This window comes from Glossina fuscipes, unplaced genomic scaffold, assembly GCF_014805625.2.
Source record: "Glossina fuscipes isolate IAEA_lab_2018 unplaced genomic scaffold, Yale_Gfus_2 180, whole genome shotgun sequence".
Classification (NCBI taxonomy): Eukaryota; Metazoa; Arthropoda; class Insecta; order Diptera; family Glossinidae; genus Glossina; species Glossina fuscipes.
In genome coordinates, this window is record NW_023998523.1 from 34635 (window position 1) to 56650 (window position 22016).

At 32.9% G+C, this 22016-nt stretch overlaps 1 protein-coding gene across 5 annotated transcripts in view; it reads left to right on the forward strand.

The window, feature by feature from the left end:
• The window catches only part of LOC119641817, a 184006-nt gene that overhangs the window by 21491 nt on the left and 140499 nt on the right, over nt 1-22016 (forward strand). For all 5 annotated transcript variants that reach the window (XR_005247894.1, XM_038040680.1, XM_038040678.1 and 2 more), the window contains exon 3: nt 9347-9715. The gene's annotated coding sequence lies outside the window, so the exon portion shown is untranslated. The remainder of the gene's footprint in view (nt 1-9346; nt 9716-22016) is intronic.

A 22016-nucleotide genomic window follows, 5' to 3' on the forward strand; every position in this document is an offset into this window, starting at 1 on the left:
CTTGGATTTCTGAAGATGGGTATAAAAAAAATTTGGGCTTTGCTATGTCCCTCTAACGTTCAGTGCGTTGAAAGAAGTGAGCAAAGAGAAAGAGTTGGACGCAGTCTAGTGGATGTGTGTGACCAAGCGTCCCATACCGACTGAGCAGAATTTTTACCTAATCAGTGTGCGGAATACGCTATTAGTTTTTAATGGAATTGGTTTGCAATATTTTTGATGGAGCTACGCCTCGAGTGTCGGTGTGAATGGAAAAGTAAGAATATTTGTACAATATTTCAGATTCTTTCTTTGAAAGAAATCGAGGGGGTTACAATGTACGCGTTTCTTGCAAAAGTACGTTGCAATAAAAGCACAAGACGCTTGGAAATTTTAGCCTTCTAGCTATGTTTAATCACTTAAAGTCAAGAGTTGGTTGGTATTATTAAATTATTACATTATTATTAGATTATATACGCTATTCCGATTCTTGATTATTGTGAATCCAAGTCTTGCGACCAACAAAGCAAAAAAAAAAGCCTTTCAAACGAATTTTAAATATTCGTCTTCTCATGTAGAGATATTAACATAATTTAGTTTTTATCGTGACGACTGCGCCAACAGAATGCTGTTTATCGTTTCTACGTAGCTAATTGAAAATCAATATATGCCTCACAAAAATATAAATTGATGAAAATTGTTTGGAATTTCTGGCCTTTTTTATTCGATCATATTCAATCTCTTCAACTATTGTTTTGCTTTGTTTGCAAATTTGCGCTATTTATTTTGCAATTAATTTTTTTTTTTTGTATATAGTTAACACAGAGCATATGTGAGAAATTGTAATTTTCTACCTAAAGGTTTTAAATTTCTAAAAATTACTTTATAGGAAGGAATTTGTAGGCAATTTATGTAGTGAGAGAGAGAGACTTTTGTAGTTGCTATAAAGGGGAGGGCAAAATGAATATACCTTCATTAAAGGCGGACCTGCTAACAGTTAACAGTTATGTAGTAAATGTTCACTACACAAATATGTATGTGTCCACCTCTGTAAATAAATTTTGCCCAGCAAACATTTTTTCAATAATTAAGAAGTGTTTTTCTTCTTCCTTCGCCAGAAAGATACTTCGAAACACAAATGATTCAAATTTAAGGAATATAAAGACATGAGCAAATAAATAAAATTGTACGATACCTCTTTTATTTAAACAAGCTACCGCAAGGCGCACTAGATACTTGCAAACTTTTACAACTTGTTTCAAGTATTCATCAATGAAAATGATCACAGAGCTAGCAAGAATGGCATGTGATTAGTAAATTTGTGTCTTGGCTTCGTCCCTCGTTACAGCGTTTACTTGCATGTACGCTTCATAGAGTTTTCAGATCAATTCAAATTCGTTCACCGCTTATTGAAGATACAAAATATGATATTCAGATTAATCTGGGCCGATTTTTTTCAGAAAAAGCTTTAGTTTTTCTATAAATATATCTCAAACTGTGACTTGTCCACGTGAAGGTGTTATCTCTAAGGTTATAGAGATGTATTGGGATATCTAGCGCTCCAGTATGCAAACTAGACGCATTTTTAAACGTAATGAGAAAGCAGAATATCCACGACGATCATGGTCAGCTGGGAGTAGTGCACTAAAGAATAATTTATGAGTTTATGCTACAACCTGAGGACACTATCATCAGGTAAAGCTTGCAATAAGAGTAACAATGGATGCAAGTGAGTTGAAATACAGATGCAATATGAGATCATGACTTTTCACAATGACAACGAGTGGCTTTTTGAGGCAAATTGCCCTGTCTAAGGAGTGGTTCTATTTTTAATGCAATGATATTCAAAAAATAGATGTTCCTGACACGAGATCCCTTTTTCGAAAGATTGGCATAAAATTCATATTCTGCCAGAAGGATGGGTAAAACGGATACCGATGTATAGTATTTAAATAAAATAATAACAATATAAAATAAGACTTAATCAGTTAATTGTATTGATAGCGATATACTTGTACATTTATCAAACTCAACGTATATGTGATATGAAACTATATATGAAAGTAGGTGATAGTGAAACGACTTGACAAAATAGCAAATAGGAGGAACTCAGACAGGGACGGATGGACGGATCATGATATATATACATGTCGTATTGAAGCGATACTACAGCTTGGCAAACGCTTGTAGACAAAGCGATCTTATGTCTTAGAAAAGCTGTTAAAAACTCATTTGTGCAATATACTAAGTGCCTTAAGGAGCCACAAACGTTTCGAATACAGATTTTCATTTAAATTGAAGAACCAAAGGAAATGACACATTTCCCATACAATTTGGAAAAATAAAATATCTTGATTTTCATAAGTATTAATCAAATTTTGTAGTTATTTCTTGCACAAACTTGAAACACTTTCTTGGATGGAAATAAAATACCACAAGTATGTCAATGTGGTTGATTATCATGGAAACGTTTGTTGGCATATATATTATATGTGGATGTGCGTCGATGCTTGTTGGACCTCTCACGGTTAACTGGTCTAAAGGAAGAAACCTTTTTGCAATCACAAAAATATTTTATTGTTTGCAAGCACTGTTAGTTGGAATCTCATGGAGGTGAAATGCCAACATTCACCTGAAAATAGTTTTTTTATAGCATATTTGTATATACGAATATATATATATATGTGTGCGGGCGTGTATGATTGTGAATTTACAAACGCAAACGAAGAATGTTATACTCAGGTATAACTGCTTGGCGTAGGGGTTAAATTTCTGTATAAATGTATGTTGTCTCTCTGTTGATTTCTTGGATTGCAATTTTAACGTGCAACCCCGACGTACATGAACTCAGGTACTCGTAGATTGCCTGCATGCAAACACTCGTTATGGTTGTTTTCATTTTATTATTCTGTTAATGTTGTGCATATTTGTTCATGTGTGTATTTCTTGCATATTACGAGGACAGTAATAGTCGCTTTGCATTGTTACTGTATAGTTGTTAGCGTCTTTGCCAACGAGAGTTGGTCGTCATATAAGTGGTCTAAAATAGCTCACTTTACCGTTACTTAAAACAGTTTTCATTCAACATAAATCCTGTGCATACATGTTTTTGTCAGTAATGCTACAACAAAATAAGTAACAACAATAACAACAACAATTACAAGAAGAACATTTTAACCACGCATATAATATACATATATAGTATGTACGTAGAATATTCATTATTATTATGATGGAAATGATTGCGGTTTTCTTTGTTTATTTCCACTGACCATAAGAAGTTTAACAGATATCATGCGTTTGACTTGAACCACAAAAATTATAATTATCATTAACTTTACATTACGTATAACATATAGGGTGAGATTAAATTCTTCCTTAACACTTTCGGCACTTAACATAAGCTGTTAATTAGCGTTTTAATCACCTCTGCAGGGGAGTGTATCTTAACTTTTTTACCTTACTCTGGAGAACGCGCTCACCCTAATACATCCAAGAGTACGTATCATAGATATACTTGATCAGCGGGAGGTTACAAATCGATTTAGTTTTCTCTTTCGGTCGTCTCGTATGCCCTTGGATGTATTTGTCATCCACTGTTGTAATACTTATGTTCACAGAAGTTGAGCTAGAATGCTTATCGTTAGTACGGATCGAGTTGAAAAGTAGATGTGTCAGCAATGCAAAAAGAAAAGCAAAAGGTAGAAATGTAATAGTCAATCACTGTTAAATAGCCTCTAGATCACTTCGTCGAATACACTATTACATCTATTTTCGGCATCAAACACCAAAAATCATTTTTCGTTATCACGTAAACGCCTACTTTTCATCGGAACAATTACATGGAAAGGATCCAAAAACATGGCCTGGCATTTGCTTAAACAGCTACAACTTGATACCATATATGGGTTCTTATACGGAATGGGGGAACAAAAAAAAAAAATTCAACGTGGGTCGATCAATATAACCATAGGTGGGTCTCTTGGAAATCCTTCTAAATCTCACATACATCCATGCATATGTAATGTATTCGTTACTGCTAGTAGTGTAGAGTACAAAAAAATGCAATTTCCCAACCAGACTCGCACTTAGTTCAAAACTTGTCGAAAATAGATAAAGAAATAAAACTATAACTTTGCGTCTGCAGAGATATTCAGTTGAAAGTGGACGCAGCTACATTCTAAAGTCATGCAAAAAATCAATGTCAGCTAACAGAGCCCTTTAAAAATTTTATATAAGTTCACTTCAAAAATGAAAATAACGCTTCTGTTTAACGTCCTTTTCAATATTTAGAAAGTTAAAGTCTAATCTAGAGACGAAAAGTCGTGTGACATCGACATAATTCAATAGTGGTTTGATGGTGTTAAGCCTGATAAATGTGGCGGCCGTGGCAGTATATCCCAAACCAGTCCTTTCCTATTACGCTCAGCAAGTTTTGCCGCGTGTGGTACACATTCCAATATGATGTACGTTTCACTTATTATGCTTACGAACCCCGTTCTAATGGTTTTTGATTGATGACTTTGAGTAACAACAGTGTTCTTGGAGTTTCGCAGCTCGTAGTGTGTCGCAGATTTTTGTTTCCGCCAAACTGAGGTTTTACGCATTGACGACTTCCTTCTATATACTCGAAACAGTATTTCAGTCGTACTATTTAGTTCTCCATCTGCCATTTCCTCATTAAATGTGGCCCTTATTTCGTTAGCTTTTAAATCTTACCCGAGGTAAGTCCGCGTGCACTGATTTCCCGCTGAATCTCATCCCATTATTCTTCCATTATTTGTTCCGTTTTGCTGCGTATCGTCCTCATCCTTCTCAAACTTTTTCGGTGGTTCTGCATTGCCTTTCTCCCTCAGCGCAACAATTCTGCGCTATCACCAGATTTTACACCTGGTATTACGTGGACCATGAAAACAAAGTCGTCTATGCCTTGCTAAATCCCTGCGATTATAAAAAGCAATGAATGCTGAAATGCTCGAATTTCGCTTGCAAAGCTTGAAAGCTCTCGATATTTTTTTTTTTATTATTAACGACATTTCTAAGGAATATTCAAATTTTTTAGAAGAGAGAATAGGAGAGTATTTGCAAAGTGGTCGCTAAGACTCTTTGAATTTTAAAAACGATTCACTTAATTTTTTCGAAAAGTTTAATGAAATTTTTATAAACAGCATAGAGGGCACGCTCATTTCAACGTAGAGTGAGAAGCGGAAATTCACTTGAGATGGTTTGAAGTGAACCTTAAAACGTTCGAATGAAAAGTTAATCTACAAGTTTCCTGCGATTTTTTAACACATAGAAGACATTTATGCCACAAAGCGCAGCATTTTAAGAACAAAAATATTTTACAATTTCTTGTGTGCGTATGCGTATCCGTATCTGTATTTGTGTCTGTGCCTGTGTGTCTGTGTCAGCAAATTAAAAAAACAAACGTAAAATATTATCTATTGTTTTAAGTTTCAAAAGTAAATCTTGAGTAACTAAAGTTTTGACTTTTATTTTGTATAAAATACAACAACAAAGTTTCGTTGCGTCAGCAATTTTTTTTTTTTTTTTTTTTTTTTTTTGCCGAACTACCATCATTCGCAGTGGCACCCATTTGTGTTTTGCGTAGTTATTGTTGTGACAACAATCTATTTGAATCCTCTTCTACTGCCTCTGCTTTTCATCTTATTCTTTTTCTTCTTTTTCAAAATATCCTTGAATTTTATTTGCATTAACTTGGCACAAAAACAATGCATGCACAGCGTTTGTGTACGATGGGTTTGTATATTTGCATGTTATCCATATATATATATATATATATATATGTATATAAATACCTGTGTATATGTGTGTATGTAAAACTTCTATTCCAAGCAAGTTTTTCCAACTATTTTCATTAAGATTATTTCGCTTCTTAGTTTCACACAAAAATTCTCAATCAACTTAAGGTTAAAATTCGAAGCAATTAAAACATTTGATGCAAAAGAGTTCAGTTGATTGAAGTGCTTTCTTCTTTTCCTGAGTCCGCTTTAAGAGGGAAGGAATTGTAAACTAAAATTTTTCCGTTTTTTCTTTCTTGTACTTTTTGTATTTTTCTCTCTTTTTGTTTTTTTTTTTTTTTTTTTTTCTTGCTTAATTACATATCCCATAAATATCATTTACTCTACTACTACTAACGTATTCACAACTACAACTGCATATATATATATATATATTCATAGTGATTTATATATGGTTTTACATTTTTGTGAAAACACACAAACCGCCAAACTTTCTCTATATGTGTAAATGATTTTGTTTTAAAGCCTAATTAAAATGCTCGAGAAGCCATACGTTTGTTTGATAATTAGCTTCAATACAGACGTCTCACACATCAATTATTTCATACGAAAAACAATCGGAATTTAAATGAAATTCAATTAAAATTAAAAAGCTCATCTAAAATGTTCAAAAATTCAACATTTTTTAATGGTTTTTTCAAATTGTTTTCTTTTTTCTTTGTTTTATTTTTTTTTAATTACACTCTATGATAAATTAATTGATTTGATGATGCACTAATAAAACCTTTCATTTCGATGAAAGGAAGTTGGGACGATTTCTTCGTATTATGTATAGTCTAAATGACACAAAAGGTCGCAGTCAAAGGTCAGATGCTCGGAAGAGCATAAAGACAATCAGTTGTTGTGTAACCAAAATGCATAGCAAAATATTCGAACAAAGACGTAAAAGAGTATTCTTCAGAACGTTCCCACAATCTGAGATAAAATGAAATTAGATAGCAATTGTTCGGATGCGCGTAAGTAAAGTAATAATACTTTGGATAAACTTGACTGTAGCTCGGTAATTTAACAGGTCATAAGATTTAGATTTGTGTTGAAATGACTCGGGCGAATAGATAGAAGTAGTTCGATGTATGAATAAACGCAAAAATGAGTATAGATTATCGATTCAATTCGTCACTTTTTTATATATTTCGAAAAAACGAATCTAACCAAAAATAACTGTAGGAAGCCTTTTAGGAAACAAGAACCATATGATGCTTTGTATTCGGCCAAGGCCGATTGTCAAATATCACACAGCACACTTTGCTTAATACAATTCTCCGACTACGTCCCTCGTTAAATCCCAAAAATTAGACCTGGCTAATGGGCTGCCGCATGGACAGATAGTTAAGTTTCCACACGGCTGATCATATATTTTACGATTGGCGGACCATATATTTTATCGGTCGGTAAAAGTCTAACATTTAGCGAAGGAACATTTTCTTCTCAGAATACGGCTTCTCTTCCCACTTCTTTCTCACCAATGCCGTGTTGCGTGCTAAGAGCGCAAGCTTCTTGAGCAAAAATGTGAAGGCTTGTCGTCCTTCATAAGATTACTTAGCGTAACGCATCCGAAATATGTTATTTATGCCATCCGTACACAGAGCATTCGAAATCGATATGTTGAACCAATGTCCATCCTAGAGCACTAAACAGTAGAGTTTGCTTTCATACCAGCGTATATCGTTTTATAGGAATGTTTACATCCCAAGAAAATTTTTCAAATTCCTTTTTTACAAAAAAGTACAGCAGAGACAAATAAGTAAAGGAGCTTACATCAAAGCGAAGTAATGCGTTTTTCATGCCTGCTTACGAAAAATGCGTGGATGAATTATGATTGCAAAGATGCCTAGATCAACAAAGTAAATGAACGGAGGATCCGAGGAGCGATCACAAAAATACCAAATTAAAACAAAAAGCTACTGCTTACCAAATATATGCTTAGTTTGCGAAATTTTTGATATGAGAAAACAAAATCGATTTGAATTAAGAAAGTATGCAATCAAATGGAGCGTTACCAACAAGTAATGCAAATTTGGATGGAATTAAAAAGTGAGTGCAATATGCTAGAAGTCATGATATCGTGATTTTTCATCATGTTGCACACAACAAATTCTCAATCGATGTGTTGACAAATGTCCGTCGGTCCGTACGTGATATCTGCGGTAAATATTCTCGCGAAAATTTCGACATTGTCTTCAACTTTGGCGAAAATATTGGAAATTCTTTGACGTAGATTGATTTTTAAAATGAGATCAATTGACAAAAGGATACGTGTACAATGCAATATAAATAGAAAACTCCTCCGCTTTCTGGGTTCCTTGGTCGTTTCTCATAAACTACATACCAATGCAACGATAAAAATCTCCAGATAAAATCCTCGGGAGGAACCGTCGTGGGGAAAAAGTTTCTTGTAAATTTTTAAAATATTTTTTAATAACTTCTGCGTACATTAAGGACAAGCATAAAAGTTTCGATTATACTGGAAGAAAATTTTCTGAATAACTATTTACAGCAATATAAGAAAATAAGTAGGGCGTGAACATCGCTTATACGTAAACATTAAATAACATGTGAAAGCAAAAAACAAAAATACCTGAACACCTCGACGTATGAGTTATATATAAACAATCCGCAATTTTCCTTCAAATTATAGACACATTAAAGAGAAAAGTTTAAAGAGTTATTTCGATTATGGAGGAAAGCGGAATGAAAACTAGATTTATAAGCAACAACTGCATTATATGTGTGTATACATATCGCGTATGTATCTGATGATTGAACATGAATTGAATTTGATAAAGTATTTTAAACCTTATCGACAAGTTTAGTAACATGTGAAGAGAAGTAATTATCGCTAATTTACTACACGTTTGCTCTTCATTTCTTATGAACGCTACCATCGTTTCGTTTTAAAGGCTTTATAGTTTCTTTTCTTTATTTTGCACTCATCGTCCGAGATAAACACATTTTCTATCATTTCGCTATAAGACATATAAGAGAAACTTAGCTCAAGGGATTTTGTAAAGTAGTTACTAGAGTTCTTAACCAGAGTGACACTGTTAGACAAATTAGTCTCTTTGATTCCCTACTCTGTCTTTGTCCAAGTGCTTATAGCGACCGTAAGGCGATAATAAGCGTAAATTTCACTTGACATTTTAGAAGAATTTTAAATCTGATAGGAATATTGATTTCTGGTATATATCAACACTTCTGTAATTTTTTTCAGAATTTAGAAAAATTTCTAAATTGTTATCAATAGTTTATAACCGATAGGATGTATGGGTCTGAAAATTGGCCACAAATACTGATCATCATCGATAGATGGATGATATTCGTTCGATTTATGAAAGCCTTTAAGTTAAGTTACTTTTAGGCATTTGCTCAAGGCGATGAATAAACAAAATTGATCCTTAAGAGGTAGGATAACTTTTCGATTTTTTTCGACTTTTTTCTTTTTCTAAGAGCTTGAAGACATACGAACCAACTACTTAACTTTTGGTGTTTTCTTTCTCGCTACTATTAGCAACTAATTCAATAAATTTTTCCATTTATTTTCTTTACAGAAAGCTATCAACTGGCATCAAATGTGAGACAGTGTGATAAGGGCAGAAAGAATAGATAAAAAGAGAACTCGGAGAAGCAAAGGAAAACTTCTTGTTTTTGTTTTGTGTTTCTAAGTAATAGAAAAAATTTTCTTTTCAATTTCTTAATTCCTTTTCTATAATTTCTGGATACTTTAACAATATAAAAAAAGCTATAGGAAAAGCTCTGCTGTTGTTATGTTCTTAAATAAAATGCATTAAAAAAAGAAGAGAAAAAAAAAAAAACACTTGCTTTACATCTTTACACAGACAGTTACAAGTATGGCTAAAATGCAACAAAGGCCACAAGAATATCCTCGTCAGCAACGACGACATCAAACCGAAAGCAAAGTAAGTTAAAATGTAATTATGTTTGACTGCAAATGTTTGCTTTAGTATAAGAACAAAATAAACGATACAGAACGTTTTTGTCAATGTTGAAAAACATGGGAAAGGTAGAACCAAAAGAAAAAAAAAAAAAAAAAAAAAAAAAAATTAAAACCATTACAAAAGATTAACAATAATGAAATTATGGATTTTTATTTAGGATAAAAAATTTCTTTCATTAAGAATTTTTTTTTTTTTTGTGTAAATTTTCAATTCCTACTTTTACACTCAACTGCTTTCTTTGAAGGACTTATTTCCATTTAGAACGAAAGCTCTTGATTAAGCTGAGAATATTAAATTCAATTTAATTTTGTACAAAAGTCTTATCTAACAATCATTTACTCAGTTTAAATAGATTGCTAACCTAAGGCTGCATATTTTCCAGTTAATTGCCAAGCATATGACATTTTATTAGATAGGCTTTTGTTCTAGAAATCAACTAAAACAAATAAATGGATAAATGAAAATTAATCGACTCTTGATGACTTGTCTATAGCAGAAGTAAATCTTTCAGGTTGCAACTTAATGTTTTGTCTCTATTGCAATTTTTTCATTTTACAAATTTCTCAAATGAAACAAGAGAACATACTTTCAATAAGTGTTCTTATAGCAATGAATGGAGGGTGAGTTACTTACATTTATTTAATTTTATCATTCGATTGCAATAAACAAAATTTAGCATCCGCGTTACATAAATTCTTCCAACAAGTGAAGTTAGCCTCGCGCTTCTCTACATCCAACAAAGTATTGCTTGTGTTTGGAGTAGGGTAGTAAGTATACGGTGATGGTTTGATTTTGAGCGCAAATGTGATTTCTACATAACTATGCCCACAAAATGATAAATGCTTTACAATCCGTGGCAATTATTGATGTAACATATGACGCTACTGTCCACTAAAGTCTTTATTAACGTCATGGTCTGCGCGAGTAGGCGCGGTTAGATTACAAAAATTAGCGTAATAATCAAAATGCTACAATTTATCACTCTACGGGAGCCATTCATTTATTGGACCCTACAACTTACTTACGTATCTGTTATGCCTTTCAGTACATTATGGCTGTTTTTCTTTTAAGTCGAAAGCAAATAATGAAATTTCATTCTTACCGTCGGTACTTACGATGGCTTTACGTCTCGAGTGTTTTCGGAGGGAAACAACTAAGCCGCTTTTAGAATTCTTCGGTCTTCAAGTAGTATGGCTTCCAGTTTTAAAAAAAAATCCCCTTGAAATCACTTTTCAAGTTCACGACCTTGTACTGAATATTACCTCTATTTCTTTATTTTCCAACATCTACACTTTTGCTTTGCCTACAAAACACCTCACAATCAGGTGTCATGTACTTTTATTGACGGAGAGTGAACGCCTTTCAAAAGAGGTTTCTCTTCAATTAAGCAGAAAAAGTAAGGCTTTGCGAATAACGTTCCGACTAAGGTATCTTATATGATCAAACATTTTTCTTATTCTTCGAATAAGTTTTGGTAGAAAGTTATAAAATTTAGTGCATTTATCAAAAAGAGAATCACTTAACAATGAAAGAGAAAAGGGCGAGAACGTAGATATTACTAGAAACGCATTCAAAATCAATATCAAAATCTTCTTCACACTCTTTTAATATCTTGGCAGAGGCACTTGCCGTCTTCCACTCTCCCCCAGGCTCATGACCATTCCAAGTGGTCTCGATGAAGCTACCCTGACATATTTTTGAAAAAACTTTTAATAAATGGGACTACATTCTAAATGCAAATGCGGGGTCTTTTCGGATCGCTTAGGGAGAAGGCCTAGAAGCGTCAAAGCATCTTTTAAGCAAATGAATGAAAAGAAAAATAAGTTTCTGACAATATTAACGTGGCGTTAAGCTTTAAACATACCTACCTCACCGCACCTACCTCACAATACAAAAATTATGGGATTGAATTAAAATTTTAAATTTATTATTTTATTATTTTAGATGTAAAGATTGATTGTGAGATAAAAGGATAAAGTTTCATTGACAACACGCAATGCACGTACGTACTGTTGCACCGTATTTTAAAACAAAAAAAAAAAAACATATCTTCCCTCTTTGTGTTATTAATTAAATTATAGGTTATAGAAATTCAAACCTAAATCGAATTCCTCTTCGCTTCAAATCCTGCACAAAAAATGTGCGCCCTCTTCGACGACCGGTAACGTTCATTGCTGGTATGTTAGATTATTTGTTGCGAGATGAAATGCACAATAAAAGAGAAATTCTTTTCACATAAATGCAAGTAAATTGATATGTTCGTGTCAATGTATATGCAGGGCGTGTTGACTCTATTCTAGCTCTCTATTCACATGTTCGCACTTAACCCTGCACATCTAATATTTCAATCATTCATATTGTATACGTTTTTTATATACATAGTTTTATGTTTGTATGTGCGTATGTATGCATGTGTGTAAAATTTTATATACTTTATGTATAACGGTGTAAATGTTCGCATATCTCGAGGGCTTCTATTAATAATTCACGTTTTTTGACGTTTTTATCAATATTTGCGTAAATGAACTTCACTTGAGTGAGTTTTAAATAAAATGTAAAATATTTTCATAAACCTATATACAAATGATTGCAATAATTTTAACGAAATGAAGAGTAAAATTATAATTGTTTCTAATGAATTTATTTATTATGCTTAACAAAAACTTTATAAAACATATTCCGGATAATATTTTAACACCGGATATATATAGTAATGTAATTCTATTAACTTTTTTTTGCCGAGCTGCGCTACATAGAATGATTGAATAGAAAATACGAAATACTAATTTTACTATTTTCAGTCAGTCGCTTGATCCGTGTTAGACTACTCCGCGTTAGACTACGCCAGTTTAAGTTCGAGGGTGTCTAAAACCGAACCGAGAAGTAAAATAATATACATCAATCGCAGGTGTGATCGTAGGGTATCATCATCATTACTATTATTATTATAATAATTATTATTATTATCATTATTACAGTGTACAATAATATACTTTTTACATTCAAGACATTCTTTCCAACTTATAATCGTAGCAAACCTATACAGTTTTGATGTTTAAGCAAATTTGTGTTTAGGTTCAGTTCTCGAAATTTAATATAAAAATAAGCACAGCAAGTGCCAAGACACTACCCTATTGCAACATTTAGTGATTTCGCAGACAGCACTTTGCGAAACAGTCGTAAAAATAACGTTGGAAGCAAACGAGATCAAAAGAAAGAGGGTTAACCCAGTTATCCAGGAATTTTTCAAGAAATCACGAAGGAGGTCGGGTTCTCGTGATAATCCTAACTAGTTTTGCCTGTATCATTACATGTCCTGTAGCAAAGCCAGAAAGTGTGAGCAAGAGTAACCTTAAAAAATCAAAAAACTAGTTACTCAAATTTCGGCGGCTAACAATGGGGACTTGGATAATGCATTCCGCCGCCCTATTTATATTTGATATTATAAACAAACTGGGCCGGAGACCTCTCTGTTCTTCCCTCTTAAAAATTTCAGTGTTACAAGAGACCTTCAGATTTTATATTGACGGTAGTAGCCCTTGGATATACAGTCAACACATTTAGTAAAAAGCTTTCAAATATTAACCTAAATCTGCGACGCGACTTGTCTTTTATATTTTTAATCGCAAGCGTTTTTAGACCAATAACAGATGCATATTTCCGGTACCCAAATTATATATATTCCTTAAAAAATAAGTGTACTAGCGTACTAAGGCCAGATTATAGAAAACCAATTAAGCACTCAACTATTCACAAATTTGCTACTAAAGGCTAAGGTCTTTCCGATTTACAAACCCAGATGGTTTGAATCTATCAGGTATAAAGCCGCTGATATGTGGTTCGAATTTTTGATTAGATCGGGAATCTTCAAACCTTCGAATTCATCGGTCTCGTCTGCCCTTGCATTTAGTGCAAAAGAAGGATCGAAACGATTGGCGTCCTTGCGACGATTTTAAACCGTTAAACTTCTTACGTGTTAATCAATTTAAGAAAAAAAACTTTTACTACTATTTTAAAACTACTATTATAAAGTTGCCACGTTGGCGTATAAAGCTATTAAAAAGATATAAAAACGAACAAACGAGAAATGATTACAAAATATTTCTCTACCAACACTTGCGTAGTCGTCCATTCAGGCGGAATAATAAAAATATGAGTTGATGTTCAGATGTCTCTCCCTAATGCAAACGCGGCTTTTTTTATGCAATTCTTGTGTCTGTTAATTATTTAAGCGTTGATTGTTTGTTATGCTAATAAGCACAAAACCTTTCTTAATAAGGTTTAATTGCCCTTATAGGCAGATAGCACACAAAAGTCGGTCCGCACTTACAATTCCCAATGTAATATCAAATCTACAGGGACTTATATGATTAGAGATTTAAATGCATACATATATATATATATATATATATATATATATATATATATATAAATAAATTTTCTTCTTTTCGCATTTGTTTCCCCTTTTTGTTGCATTGTTCGCCTCCTTTTTTCCCTAAATATTATCCAATTGCATGAATGTGAAATGCGAAATCACGAGAGAATACCCGATGTAAGCAGATACCGGAATTATTTCATACAAATAACTCCATTGTAGAATAATGATGAAAATAAATTTTATTCGATTTATCACTTCTCGCTAGCCACATGTTTTTCTCACCTGTCTGTTACTTTTGTGAATGCTACGCCAAAAAAAACTTTTGCTCTTTTGAGGCAAACTAACCATAAAGTAATTTTCACGCATTTTCGTAAGAAGTTAAGATGGGCTCAACGAGTGCACATCGCAACAACGCCAGTAGGTGGTAATCGGAAGAACTTGAATTGTTGAGCCACATGAGCTTGCACTTTCCAATTGGATGCCTCCAAGCGAACCGATTTTTTTGTTTGGATGGACGAAGGCATGTCATGTAAAAAAAATGATTGTCTCTTGCCTTTTTTTAAACATTTCGCTCGGTTTTTCAAACAGCGATGAATTGTGGTTGAAAACGTTTTACCTGATTCTAAAGATTAGTCACAGACTATACTCTTCTGGTCACTTCGTCTTCCTACTTAAGTAATTCAGTTTCAGAGACGATGTGACTGGTACGCCAGCATCCGTTAATCGATCTTTTCCTCTGGGATTCCCAAAATAGATCAACCTCCATACCAATAGATCCCATTGGGGATACGACGGAAAAACGGTTTTTTTCTGTAACATTCGTGTAAAGAAAATATGATGCTGACGAGGGCCCTTCATTTATCGCAGAGCTCAATGTAAGGAAAAAATACTTCTTCGTCACGATACGTGTTGGTACTACGACTAGTTACTATTGCCCGATGTACAAGTTATAAAAGAACAGAGAGTTACTCCTTTTTTTATAAGGCCATCCATAAGCAAATACTGATCTAATGTTTACTTATCCAGTGTTTATATTTGGTCTTTATGTTAACTATATGAGCCTCGTTTTCTAAATCCTGTTTCGAAGGTCCACTTGATTTGTTTTAGAAAAAATGAGATAGAAGGGATTTTTGTCATTGAATGGTGCTGATGTGATGGTGGCGCGCATCGAACTTCGTATCTCATCATAATCAAATCGAGTAAAAATTAATAAAATTTCCAAAAAAAAAAATCGGTCATATTTTATAACTTTGCTGCGAGAAAGGCAAAAAAGTTGCGCTAACCTCAGAGAAAAGCTGTGAGATTTACGGTTAACATGTTTTAGAGAACGGATGATTTACTCGCTTCGGATTAATGCGTTTTATATGTGTATGTATGGTATCTATTCTCGCATTGTCTTATATTCCGAATAGATTGAGAACCATATTCCTCTGTCTGACGTCCTCTTCATTTAGTTTTTTTCTTTTTTGCAACTTTGCGTTAATAAGTAAGTAAACACCCTTCAAAATTGGTTTAATAACGAAACTCGTTCGGCTACGGTCACCTCCATGGACAAGTTAAAAAACGAGTATAAATCTGCATCAATAACCTACGGCTCATAAATTATATTCAATTTGTATTAAATTTTTGATCTGATCATTTTTTATACATTTACGCGTATATACCCTGATAAGCATGAATACGGAATTTCCTCTCACGATTAAAAACACTGAAAAAATTGTAACGCACGTTCAACAAATAAAATTATTTTACACAAACTTATGAAGCAAAAAAAAAAAAAAACATTCATGATAAGGTTATATTCAGCAAGGAATAAAGGGTTTTTTTTTTTTTTTTTTTTTTTTAAAGAGTAGCTAACTGTGTGTACATAATATTGCCGGAAGTTTGTAAGCGTTCATTAGCGCTCAACAGAGTGTTAAAAACTAAAATGGAGGAATTATTGCTTTTTTTTTTTTGTTAAAATGAAGCCCAAAGTCTATTGATTCTTAATGGGCCCATGATTCTTGTTTTTGCTTAGGTAATTTTTTAAAACTCACAATGTTACATCTATATGCACATTAATGTGCCTCAGCGCCACAAAGCTCTTATTGGGGCTATCTGGCAGTAAAGCATTTAATTCCGTAAAATTTCTACCAAGTTAGTTAATTCCACGTAGTTAGTCGGTATATCTGAGTCACACCGAATCGCATCTATATTAGAAGCATTTCAATGCTTTGCAGTAAGTACTGCGTCGATCCTCTCTTCAAACTTGGTATGGATGCTAAGTTTTTAAAGAGTACTGGCAAACTATTGCATTCCAAGCAAGTTACTGTTATATCCAATTCGCGATCCATCCACACCAAAGTAATTATTGTCCAAACAGCTTTCATCGTCCCTACCTGAGTATGTTTTGATATCGGTATAATTTTCTGCATCTTAAATATTTCGAGAAAAGTAAATTTGTTTTATAGCTTCACTAAAGATGTGGAATAGGTACGGAACCATTCAAATGTTACGCTAGATGAATTTATAAAATAAAATCCGTAATAAAAATTGTGATAATCAAAATTCTTTCATAGGTTTTCGGTAGAAATATTTTCAGAAATTTTCCCATTTTGCTTGGATTTGCTTGGTTTTGCTGTCCATAATTCGTTCGCGCAAATGAACCAAAAGTTTTATAGTTTCATGTTAGTTTTGTGACTGTTAATCAGCGATTGCAGGCCTAATGACAACAAGACGGAACAATTTTCTTAAATTGACCCGAAACGTGTTGCTGCTGAAAGTTTGTTATGTACAAGAAGAACGAACTGACTGTTCAAACACCCGTTATCGCAATTCTCAAAAAAATCAAATATTTAAAGTTCGATTTGCTTCTGCAGGTCTCCTTATGGATGCATGTTTTTATACCATTGTAAGTTTCAGTATAATTTTATAGTTTATTGTTTGGTACATATTTTCATAATGAAAATATTTTATTTATTTTTTTGTAAAAAAGAGAAAAACCAATTCTGACAATAAACTCAAAAGGGTGTTTAATGTTAATAAATATAAACAAGATATATAAATACCCTACTATAGATTCATAGCGCATCCTATTCACAAGATTTCACCCCTACGCGTTTTCTCTTTCTGTTGTTAACAATAGATAGTTGATAGATATTTTGAAAAGTTCAGAGATACTTTCTAAAAAAAAAGAAGAAAGATAGCTTTCCCAGCTATTGAAAATTGTTGGTAAAAGTGCAGCAAACGAAAGTCCGTGTCTTTCTGTCAGACTGCCTTGAGAAGTAGAACATTTTTTTCGTCAAATTTTTAATCGACTTTATCGTATCGGGTATTTCTGGTGTCACTGCACATAGGATAAGATTACAATTTTCCAAACCTCAATATCATCTGGATACGCTGTCTACTTTACAGCTTTCTTACATAATGTTTTTAAAGCGATTTCCCTATGTTTTGATTTAAAAAGCCGATCAAAATTTCAGGCTCATCGAAGATTCCTTATGCTAATAAAAGTTAGTCCATGCAAATTCATATAATGCCTTCCGCTAGTAGTGTTGCTCTTTGCTCATCAAAAATGTTATTCAGAGGCAGACATGTACATGTAACTACTTTATGTAAATAGAAGGACGTTTGCTATTTTCTTTTTTTCTCTTTTTTTCCATATTTCCATATATATGCGTGTATATGTGCCTGCATACAATCAAAATGAACAAACATAAATGCCTATGTTTGTATATAAAAAAAAAATAACAACAATGCGAATGATTGTAAATTTATTTTATTATTTTTTAGTTTCTGTCTTTTATGGTGATGCGCATTCAAGTAAATCTATATATATATACAACAATTTATGTATAGTATCCAAATCAAATATGCGTTCATATTTTTATGAAAAAATAATTCTTTCACATATAGTTACATATATATATATATATATATATACAGGTTTTATATGTCAGAATGCATGCATGTGACATTAGTTTCTATGAGCTGTGAAAATTGAAATGACATTTACAAGAAGCGCTTAGACACTATCCTTATATACAGACATACATATATGTGTTAGTATATATAGCAATAACAGACAATTCATACTTGAATTCGTAATAATAATGAAAGAATAATAATAATAATAATAATAATAATAATGATAACAATAAAACAAACAGTTGAAGTTATTGTTATTCTAATACATTTTCCAATATCCTATATGTATACGATTTCATTGGCAGTCATAGCTGCATTGCAATCATAACAATTACACTTGAAATCAGACATCATAAGCTATAAGATGGGATTTTTATAAAAGATTTTCAATTTAATGTCAAATGAAAGTAACAACAACAACAACAAAATTAATTAATCGGCGAGAACAATGAATACATAATACAATAAATGTTATAGTAAGTATGTAGCGTAACGCAAAGCCGTATACGTTGAAAGCCATTAGAAAAGTAATAATAATAAACCAGTGACTTTCTAGTATGTAAACTTAGCTGAAGGATGTCTATATCTTATGCCTTTTTTCCCCTTGTATTTCATTTCATAGGTTTTGTAAGTGCTAGGTTATAATTAGATGAAATATTGGCAAAATTGATTTTTGTAGTCTTCCGAACGTCTACTTTCGAGCTTAATACTTATCAAATAGTATTTATCTTAAAGAAAGAAATTTTTGGATTAAAGTAAGATTGAGAGCTAACATCTAAGGCTATCGATTCAATTTTTAATGAATTTGAATATTTTATCGGTATTGTTTTAGTTAGATTACAGGTCAGTCTTTCGGAGTGCCTATCTTCGATTAGATGCAAAGCATTGACAATTACAAAGTAAGTGTTTAATTATACGATTTTGCCCGCAAGTGCAGACTCGATCCATTTTTTATTTATTATTAATTTAATTTAAAAGATAATTGCTAGTGACACTATGGATAAATAGTTTAGAAGAAAAACGTAGTATACAGCTTAAGCATTCGAAAAACAGTGATCTTGAGATTACGTAGGAAGACAGTGACCAGAAGTTTAGTCTTACTATCACATCATTGCACTATTTTGGCCATGAATAAAAATAAACGTTTGCTTGGGACGTTTTTTTTAGCCTTGGGATGTTTAGGCCTTGTTTTTCCACTATTCAAATCAATGGATTTACAGCAGAATTATTCACTGAACGTCTAAATGAAATGCATTCCTGTAAAAAATCAAATTGTTCGCTTCACTTTCTACTAAAAGACACAGTGTCAATATTGGACTTATCTTCAACTTGTTACATGCTAAAAAAATACTCAAAAGTTATAGAGGCCATGTCTTGACATCAAGGGTCATCTTATCCGCTTCTCTTCATGCCAAAAATCCTGATCACAATTTTGCATGTATCTCTAACGTGTTATATACTTTATTATCATTTAATTTCCTATGTTCTGCAAATCTAGATATTTATCCATGAATATATATATATATATATATATATATTTTGATAAAATTTCTAATTAAGTTCACTTTAAACGTCAATGATATTATTATCGGACTGTAAACGGTGCAATGATTATGAATCTTTTTAATGTAGGTATTTTTAGATTTCGCCTTCATCTGTCAGTTATATTGTGGTCAAGTGGACGATGTCCGGAGAGCATATGAATGGAGAAGGAAAGAGTGAGGGATCGCTAAATGGATGGTTTATAAATTTTTATTATTATTAGTGTTGTTGGATATTTCACTCCTTCACACACTTTGCTTGGTCTTTGAATTATTGAGAACTGTAATTATTATTTAAGTACAGATAGTGTTCGTCCAGAGGGCGCATTCGCCTTGAAGGGTGGAACTGAATCCAAAGTAATCTTCGAAATCTTGAAGTAGCTTAGCTGTGTGTTCAAGCTGGAACAAACGCACAGTACTTTGCTTACACATGTTCGACTTGCTTGTAGAGCTTAATGGGTAGAATGGGAATGTTTCGAAAAGCCATCCCGATAATGACTACAAAGCAGAATAGTCAGTGTATGGGAAATTTTCATGTGCTCAGCTAATAACTAGCAATTTAGGGAAACAGTGAAAGACTTCGCAAACACATTGTGCCAATAACATGTCTTTGCGCAGAATCTTAGACTTTACACGATCAGTATCTCTTATCTACTTTCTTGGTTTTGAGTGCAACGGCACTCTGTGTAATGTCCGAAATTTTATATCACTATTCAGCCTTTGATTTCTTTTCTTATCTAACTTGCTCTCAGTTTTCCACTGATTAAGTTACAAGATGGCTTTCATACGGTATGCAATCATGGTAGTGACGATACGACATATCCCCCTTCAAGTCACTAGTGAACAATATAAGTGAATCCAGCAGTCGATTTGTTTTAAATGCTTCACTAAGTATTCAAGGAATATGAGGGAACCGAAATTCTTGCAGATGTCACATTTTTACTGCATTTACTCATTTATTCATTGATGCTGTTATCTAAAGTATAAATTGTAAAAGAAGAAAAAAAAAAAAATCTCTTTTACATTTTACATTTAATACGTAGCGAACACAAATTAAAATGGAAAAAAGAAATTCCAGCAAGGATGCCTAAGCAACGAACTTAAAAACAATATGTTGCAATGCCAAAAGATATTTTTATATATGTGAGCATAGTTTGTGAAAAAATTGTTGAAAAAAGAAAAGGTGAAATAACATTAACGATAAATGAAGTGTGAAGGTTACATATACCTTAAGTATTCACAACAAGCACTGAGTGGTAGCGGATGGCTGAACTTAATGGTATACGATTGTTTTTTTAGAATATTTTAAAACTTGATGCATATTGAGCAAAGGGGACAAGAAAGTAAAGCGAAATATAAAAAATAAAGAGAGAAGATTATAGTCGGATTTACACGAATATTTAGATTTGTACATAATAATAACACCTTAAACCGGGAAAAAATTCACTTATGTCATGTTAAAAGCTTTCAATGATTTCTTAACAAAGACACATACATTTATATGGGCGTTGCACGCATTAAGAAACCCCTTCTGAAATTGTACACAGAATCGTCTCAAATTTTTGCTTAAACTGAACCTTAACCGACCTTAACCTATCTTCCTTCACCTATTTACTTATACTTATTATGTAAGAGTACAGGGTTGCATCCCGCAACCTTATCTTAAAACCTTGAAACTTTGGCAACTTGCCTAATATTCGAACGTAAACTAATGCGAGGAAAAGCCATGAATTCAATAACAATACAGTTGATCAAAGGAGAAAATTAGGCGACGGAGAAACCGACCGACGGGAGATCTGAAGATATTTGTGATTACCGAACTCACACGGAACATAGCTTTGATTTATGGACTTTCCATTCAGTGTTCACATTTAACTTTTGCAAAAGTACTGACAAGATGAACAGACCCTTAATCTCTGTATAGTGCTTTGAAAGGGGAAAGAACAAAATCAAAATTAATGCTAAGTGAAATAAGATAAAGCGAGAATATGATTATGAGCTTGGAGAAGATAATACGCGCGCGATTGCCAAATGAATAAATGGCAGCTTGAATGTATTTATGCTTTTTAACTAAGTGTTAAAAAGGAACCTAAAAAGCCCTCAGCTAAAAATTCCAATATAATAAGATATTCAAAAAGTGTTGAGCCTAAAAACAGATCGCATCATTTACTTACTGTCTCTCATTGTCGTTTCCTAACCGCAAACCATGAAATCAGTAGAAAAACTTTTCATTTCCTCTTTACCTTTACAATACATTTTAGACTACTTATTAAACAGTACTAAAAGGAAAAAAAAAAAAAAAAAAACGATGTACACGAAAGAAAGCATAATGCAGTCTTATGATAAAAGCAACGAAACTCATAGTATTTTTATTTTTATGTGAAGTTAGTGTATATAACAATAATGACTGTCACAGATTTATGGCAATGTCCAACGT